The sequence below is a fragment of the Asparagus officinalis genome, chromosome 4, assembly GCF_001876935.1.
Source record: "Asparagus officinalis chromosome 4, Aspof.V1, whole genome shotgun sequence".
In the NCBI taxonomy this organism is placed as follows: domain Eukaryota; kingdom Viridiplantae; phylum Streptophyta; class Magnoliopsida; order Asparagales; family Asparagaceae; genus Asparagus; species Asparagus officinalis.
The window spans coordinates 79,002,293-79,011,300 of NC_033797.1; positions in this window are offsets into that span (position 1 = coordinate 79,002,293).

A 9,008-nucleotide genomic window follows, 5' to 3' on the forward strand; every position below is an offset into this window, starting at 1 on the left:
GGTGGAATAGGCGGATCCATACTGGAAAAGGTTGGGGAACCGTTGAAAGCCTGAGATCCTCCTTCCATCAGCGAAATCTGCCCATAAAGATGCCCCATCTACCAGGCCGAGCTCTGTGGCTTGGGTAAGAAGGGCGACGGATGGAAACTGCACCATGAAGCTCTTTCCTGGCGCTTCTTTGATTTGATAGGGCCATGAACTACGATTGAAGCGAAAAGACAGCATCTCTCTGAGCTCCTGGACGGATGGATGGCCTGAACTAAGATTGAAGATTGCGAATGCAGAGAGATGTAGGATGGTGCTGGCGGTGTTGGCAGGGACGGTAAGCATCCTGGGAGGGGCACGAAAAGTAATACCGTGATGACAATCTCGAGAGGTATGCCCTGATCCATGGCAGTGTGTACAGGTGCCATCCATAGCCATCTGTGATGGTTTATGACAGAGATTGAAAACGCTGGACTTAGGTATTCGTTTGGGGATGAGGGATTTAGAGAGGCGCCTGTTCTGGTGTAAAAGGACAAAGCTCGAATATCGAGGGAAATTCTATTTTAACACCCTTTCCTGAACTGGAAAGACACGGATATTATGATGTGATCTGTTGGGGTGATAGACATGTCTTGGAAAGCAGCGAACATATTAATGATGTAACATCTAGAACTAACACTTACTCAAATAGAGCGCTAGCGAAATTAGAACTGACTGTAAGTAAACTAGAACTAACATTTAATCAATATGAACTAACGTAGCATCTATAACCAGCATGGTCGATAGAAATAGCGGAGGCTGCGGTTAGAACTAACACTTTAAATCTAGGATTGCCTGTATATAAATGCCTACTAACATTATGACAATTAAAACTAACGTTGTAAGTATTTTCATGTTGAATATTTCCTTTTTTACTTTCAACTTGAGCAAATACTGATTGAATAATATGTTTCTTATGAACTCAGAAAACTTTACTTCGTTATCCTCCTTCGTATTTCAAGTAGAACCAGCTTTTTTGCTTGAGTTTCAATTAGAACTATCACCAAAACAACTAGATCTAACACGAGATGGAGTAGAACTAACACGATACGGTTCGTAACTGACTGTATATAAGTTAGTTCTAAGTCGTGCTGGCGAACATTATGACAATTAGAACTAACGTTGTAAGTATTTTCATGTTGAATATTTTCTTTTTTACTTTCAACTTGAGCAAATATTGATTGAATAATATGTTTCTTATGAACTCAGAAAACTTTACTTCGTTATCCTCCTTCGTATTTCAAGTAGAACTAGCTTTTTTGCTTGAGTTTCAATTAGAACTATCACCAAAACAACTGGATCTAACACGAGATGGAGTAGAACTAACACGATACGGTTCATAACTGACTGTATATAAGTTAGTTCTAAGTCGTGCTGGCGAACATTATGACAATTAGAACTAACGTTGTAAGTATTTTCATGTGGATTTGCTCGAAGATGAACAGTGGACAACATCCACATCAAAGAAGAAATCAAAGGGCAAAGGAAAAGAAAAATCCTGTTATGGAGCTTCGGCGATTCCTGAGAAGAACGATGAAGAGATAGCAGCTTTATCACTTTCTGATGGAGAACAAGAAGTCTTCGCTACAAGAAGTGGGAATGAGTACCATTATAAATATCCTGAGACTTCTAACCCAAATGCTACAACTCTGAAGGAGCTGGGGATAAAACCTCAGAAAGTTGTTAAGCAAAAAGAAAAAGAACCTCAACACAGAGAGGTTCAAATTCCGAAGCAGTCTCGTTTTAGTCGACCGATTGGACGAGACAAACCGGAAAGCTCGAACGCACCATATCGTTTCGACGTTATGGCTCAGCTGGCCAATATCCCAGCAAGGATTACGCTATACGAGTTGTTGCGCCTCTCGAAAGAAACCATGGAAGCTTTACAAAAAGCTTTGGCTGATTCTGAGGTATTCCTCACCCAGGTCAAGCCAGCTCCTGAAGAGCCAGAGTCGTCAGTGCAGCATTGCAATCTGGCAGCCACAAAATTCCCTTGCATCGCTTTCACAAAAGAAGATATGCAAGTCAGGAATTCAAAGCATGATAGGCCTCTATATTTCACCGGATATATTGGCTCGAGCATGGTCAACCGGGATCCGGTTTCTGCCGTTAGCATCATGCCACTTCGGTTGATGTACCACCTCGGAATTCCCACCAGCAAGTTAGCCTCCACAGGAACGGTTATCTATGGTTTCAACACAAACGGGTCAAGACCGTTAGGAAAAATCCGGGTGAAGTGTCAACTCGGAGATCTGAAGTCTGAAGTCACCTGCTATGTGATCGATGCGGAGACTTCCTATAACTTACTATTGGGTCGCCCATGGATCCACGGTAATCTTATAGTTCCCTCCACCCTCCATCAGTGTTTGAAGTATGTCGACACTAATGAGGAGGTCAAGACGGTGGTCGCGGATAAGCAACCATTCAAGGGGTTAGAAAATTACTTTACTGACTCCCTTCTTTATGGTGCCGAATCCGAAACTGAACCATCGGCCCATGGCACGGACAGCGGAGAAGAAGCTGATACCGAAGCCGGGCTCGATTATAGTGAAGGTCTTGTACTAAATGACATTGAACCTCTTGTAATCGATCTTGACGGTGATGAATCGTCGGACGAAAGTTGTAACTGGCAGCTTGCCGATGAAATAATAAATCATGATTTAGAGTACTCGCATTGTCTTGATGATGTAATGCAGAAATTGTACGACGACTCTAGTATACATATGCCACTTCGTTCGTCTTGTACGGCGACGAAACACCTCCAAAGCTCATCTGGAACAACTATGATCCTACCCGCAAAGGCAGGGGGTGAAAAAGAGATAATCTTTGGAAAAGGGGAATCATCCCCCACTCCAGATCATTTCTTAGATAGTAATTCGGATGAAGAAAAACCCGGGCGACACTTCTCTCGGTATAGTTCTCAAGCGAATGATTATATGATGAGTCGAGGCTATGACCTTTCACTTGGTGAAGGCCTTTATTTTGGTCAAGGTATTAGGGTTCCACCCCGTTCTACCTATGTACCAAAAGGAAAACCAGATAATTACTACAGTCGTAATAGAGGTCTGGGTTATGATTCATCCGAAGACGATTATGGCCAACAAATCATTAACCAATTAATAGATAGGAGCGGACATTCATCCGACACTTCAAATTGGGATTCTGACGTGAGCATTGGTGAAAGATTCAAATCCCTAATGTCGAACATGGCGACGGTTGACCCTTCCACAACAGAAGAAGACGATCAGTTACCTGTTTGGGAAGATCCATGGATGCATTACATGAATATCCAATACGGTGATCGATTTGAGCAAAGAGAACCTCCTACCGAGGATAAAGTGGTTCAAGTTAATATGGGTGACGAAAATAATCCGAAGCCTATATTTATCAGCGGTGATCTCCCGCCAGACGAAAAAGAGGAATTAATTGCCCTCGTTAAAGAGTATATCGACGTTTTCGCATGGAACTACGAAGATATGCCAGGACTCGACCCAAATGTAGCAATGCATACCCTTAACATAAAATCGGATGCTAAACCTGTCAAGCAACAACAAAGACGGTTTCGTCCGCAAATTATGGAGGCAATAGAAGCTGAAGTTAAGAAGCTAATTGACTCGGGTTTTGTCAGAGAGGAACAACATCCTGAATGGTTGGCCAATATCGTTCCAGTCCTCAAAAAGAACGGAAAAATCAGAATCTGTATTGACTTCAGAGATCTGAATACAGCATGCCCCAAGGATGATTTTCCCCTACCGATTACGGACGTCATTATCGACAACACATGCGGGTTTGAAAGAATGTCGTTCATGGATGGATTTTCTGGGTATAATCAAATCAAGATGCATCCGGATGATGAAAAGCATACAGCTTTCAGAACACCTCTTGGCGTCTTTTGTTATACCGTTATGCCTTTCGGTTTGAAGAACGCCGGTGCTACGTATCAACGGGCGATGACGAAGATCTTTCAAGAACACCTTAGGAAGACAGTCGAATGCTACGTTGATGACCTAGTCGTTAAGAGTCGTGATAAAAATGACCACATTAACGATCTAAAGACAATGTTCGAGCTTATGAGAACTCATCAGCTGAAAATGAACCCGACTAAATCCTTCCTGGGAATGTCGAGCGGCAAATTTCTTGGATTCGTCGTCACCACAAAAGGTATTCATATTGATCCTGATAAGGTGAAGGCGATAAACGAACTGCAGCCTCCAAGAAATCTTAAAGAACTCAGAGGATTGCAAGGTCGATTAGCATATATCCGTCGGTTTATATCGAACTTGTCCGGAAAATGTCAACCGTTTTCCAAACTCGCAAAGAAAGGCGTGTCGTTCATTTGGGATGAAGCATGTCAGAAGGCATTCGAAGATATCAAGAAATATCTAGCGAATCCACCTATTCTCGTTGCACCGAAATCGGGCAAGCCGTTTTTGATTTATGTCAAAGCGACGAGCCATTCGTTAAGTGCCTTACTTGCACAAGACGACGATAACGGTCACGAGCAAGCTGTGTATTATCTGAGTCGTACATTGGTAGGAGCTGAGTCTCGTTATCCGATGATTGAGAAGGAATGCCTCGCTTTGGTATTCGCGATTCAGAAAATGCGACATTATTTAGTCGGACAGACGATTTATGTCATTTCCAACATAAATCCCGTCCGAGTGTTCATGACCCAACCGGCTTCCATGAATTGGCGTTTGGCCAGATGGGCTTTACTCTTATCGCAATATGACTTGTACTTCAAACAGCAGAAATCTGTTAAAGGACGAGCTATTTGCGACCTTCTGGCAGAAAACCCTACGAAGGATGTAGTCGAATTGTACGACGACCTGCCAGATGAAACTCACGAAGTTAATACCACCTCACATCAACAAGTGTGGCAATTGTACTTCGATGGGGCTTCCCGATCAACCAACGTGGCAAGTGCACCCGGATGTTCTAAAATCTCCTCAGGAGTGGGGGTCGTTTTAGTTTCCCCGGAAAAGCACGTCTTGCCTAGAGCATATTCACTGACTGAACCATGCTCTAATAACGTGGCTGAATACAATGCATTAATAATCGGACTTAATTTCGCCAAAGAGCTGGGGGTCGAATACCTTGAAGCTTTTGGAGATTCTCAACTGGTGGTTAATCAAATACGAGGAGAGTATGAAGTCAGAAATCGAGACCTGATTCCATACCACCAGGTGGCCATCGAAATAGCAAGCTCGTTTGAAGAATTTTTCATCGAGTACGTTCCGCGTCTCCAAAATACATACGCGGATGCATTGGCAGCATTGTCAGTATCCTTGGCTCAACCTCCCGAAACAGAGCAATTAATTACAGTGAGGACTCATCAGCTTATTGTTCCAATCTACGATTCGAATGCTAAAGAGGTATACTCAACTGGAGTTGAACCCGAAGTTCGAGATTGGCGTTTTCCTATTATTGACTACGTCTTACATGGTATATTACCTGAAGATGTAAGAGAAAGGGAATCGATTCGGCGAAGAGCGCCGAGATTTTATTACAATGCCACATCGCAAACGTTGTATCGACGAGCTTATGATGGTCTTTTACTTCGTTGTCTATCCAGTAAAGAAGCGGAACAAGCACTCAAAGAGGCACATAATGGGATATGCGGTGCACATCAGCCCGGTCCTAAACTCTGCGACCGACTTAGGAGAATCGGATATTATTGGCCAACTATGGTGAAAGACGCAGTCGATTACGCACGACAATGTGTAGTGTGTCAATTGCATGCAAATTATATGCACATACCCCCTGAATATCTGCATCCTTCGGCGACATCGTGGCCGTTTGAAACTTGGGGAATGGATATAGTAGGTCCTATTTTTCCACCTTCGGTTAAAGGGGACCGTTTCATTCTGGCAATCACCGATTATTTCTCGAAATGGGCAGAAGCAGTTCCACTTAGAGAAGTAAAGACGACCAATGTCATCAAATTTATCAAACACCATATCATATATCGGTACGGTGTGCCAAGGCGAATAGTGCACGACAACGGTCCTCAGTTCGTGAGCAACGCATTCATCAAGTTCTGCGGTAAATTCGGGATTAAAGACGTTTCGTCGACTGCTTATAATCCTACAGCTAACGGATTGGCCGAAGCTTTTAACAAGACTATCATCAAAATCCTGGCAAAATTGGTGAAAACCAATAAGCGAGATTGGGATGACAAACTCGGCGAAGCTCTCTGGGCTTATCGTACGACCGTCCGCACGCCTACCGGAGCCACCCCGTATGCTTTAACGTATGGGTGTGAAGCCGTTCTTCCATTGGAAGTGCAGATTCCTTCTCTCCGTATCGCTCTCGTAACGGGAATGACGACGGAAGAACATCATCAGAAACGTCTCGAGGAATTAGAGATGTTAGATGAGAAACGCTTGGAAGCTCAACAACAAATCGAGTTTTATCAAGCTAGAATTTCTCGGGCTTTCGATAAAAAGGTCCGACGACGAAGCTTTAAAGAAGGAGATCTAGTTCTCGCCGTTCGAAGACCTATGATTCTCACTTCTAAGAAGAAAGGCAAATTTGAACCTAAATGGGAAGGACCGTTTGTGATAGAAACAGTCTATTCGAACGGTGCATATCGCCTGGTTACCCAAGATGGCAACAAATTGATGATGCCAATAAATGGGAAGTTCCTGAAAAAATATTATCCGTAATATATTCAGGATAACCTGTGTAAAGCGGGAAGTTCCTAGAGAATCCTATATAGGATATTTCAGGATAACCCGAGATCAGTTCACTATTTTAAATGAGAAGCTGGTCATTTGAATAATTCATTGTTCTTTTACAACTTTTGTTGAGATGAGATTTAATGATAGTTAATCTTTCCTCAGCAAAACCTTGTAATATAATCATGGAAGATGAGATTTGATGATTTGTAATCTCACGCTATGAAACCCCCATCGGTCGGATTGATCAACGATCATCAGTATGTATCAGTCGACAGATTATTTCGTGTCAAATTCTTATGTTTAAAATCAAAATTTCCCACCGATTAGTTTGTGCAAATCAACAAACTCATTGTTATTTGCACCCTACTCCTATTCCTCACTTGGTCAAACCTTTAAACAGTTAGGACCAAAGCCAAAATCCCCTCTCGATTCGTTCCATGAACGAGAGGTCCACAAATTGAGCGATCAAACCTTCCTACAGTTAGGATCGTCTCAAAATTCCCACTTGGTCAAACCTTACTACAGTTAGGACCACAACCAAAATCTCCTTTCGATTCATTTTTGCGAACGAAAGGTTTACTTTTGAATTGAGTAATCAAACCTTATGACAGTTAGGGTTATTCAAACCAACCTATTTTCTCTAAGTGGAGATTCCACTGTGAGTTTCCTTTTCATCAGGAGATAGAATATAAAATTCTCCCTCTCCGATTCTGGGTTTATCTCTACCAACAAACAAGAGACCAGGAGATAGAATATAAAATTCTTCCTCTCCGATTCTGGGTTCATCTCTACCAACAAACAAGAGACCAGGAGATAGAATATAAAATTCTTCCTCTCCGAGTATGGGTTTATCTCTACCAACAAACAAGAGATTGAGAAATGGAATATACAATTCTTTTTCTCTCCGATTTTGGGTTCGTTGTCCTATATAGGAAATGCAACCTATTCACACTTTGAAATCCATGTTGTTCACACATGGGGGATGTTATCTCTATCCCTTATTAGAGATAAGCCTACATCTAACACATGTAGCCTACATATTCAACAGTGTAGTTCAAAGTCTAAAAGAGTTTAATTCTTTTAGCGCAACGTTATATGTGAAACGGACTTAGATAATTCACATACTAGCCCGATTCAAACGGTAATCGGTAAAGGTATATCAAATCCGTTGATGGCTGAGGATTTGCCAAAAATCCTATAAGTATTATGGTTATTTATTCTAAATAAGAATGAGTAATCATAATAAAAAACCTCAATGAGCAAAAAGATTCAATATAATGAGCAAAAAGGTTCACTATATTGACCAAGAATTTTCAAACAAAGCTACAAACAAAAATATAATGTTCTCCGATTACAAGAGTTTATATTGACTAATTTGATTTTCAAGTTTTGACAGCTCTAACGCATAAGTCTGTTCAAGCTCAGCCGTCAATTTAATTTTGAAAGCTTCTTCATCAACACTTTGAAGCGCGGCGACCTCTTGTTCCTTTTCAGCAATTATTTTATCTTGAAAGTTCAGTTGCTGTAACAGGTCTTCCTCAACATGAATTTCCTGCGTCAACTCAGACTCCAAGACATCAAGAGCATCCTTGGCCATTGCAAGTTCCTCCTCTAAGCGAGCTATTTCCGCTCGACTCGATTTTATATCTCGGCGTAGGTTGACCTTGGCTTGTGTCCTTTTGCCAATATTCACCCTAAGCTGATGACTGTGGGCTCTTAACTGTTGGAGTTCGGAGTTGGCAGATTCTTGAGAATCACGCCACGCTTGCAGCCTGGATTCCATATGAGAAGCGATGTAAAAAGGTACGCCTTTGGTGCGAAGAGTTTGCAGAAGTTCAATATGTTGCCTCAAATCAACCAAATAAGCGGTGACTGAATCGGCTAAGTCGTTATACCCTTCCTCTCTGAACCCTGATATAAAACGCTCAAAAGATTTTTTATAATTCTCAAAATACGATCTTTTGAAGAGAATGCGATCGACCATAGAGTTCAAAAAGGAGATGAAGCCTTGGAGATTAGAGCAGATAACAGACTTGTCCGGATCGTCATCAACCAATAACGCTTGGATTTGAGTTGATAATGATGAAGGAACTGCGAGAAAGTCAAATAAGTCAGTACAGTATATATATATGCATACAAGACAACAAACTAAAGCATACCAAATTCGACGGAAGAACCTTCAGCATGACTTGGTTCGCTCAAGGATGATAATCTGGATTCCTGAACAGTCAAGATTGGTTCAGGAATGGTAGCTGTTGATGCACCCGCTACATCAGGGACTTTTTCAACTAAAGTCTCAGA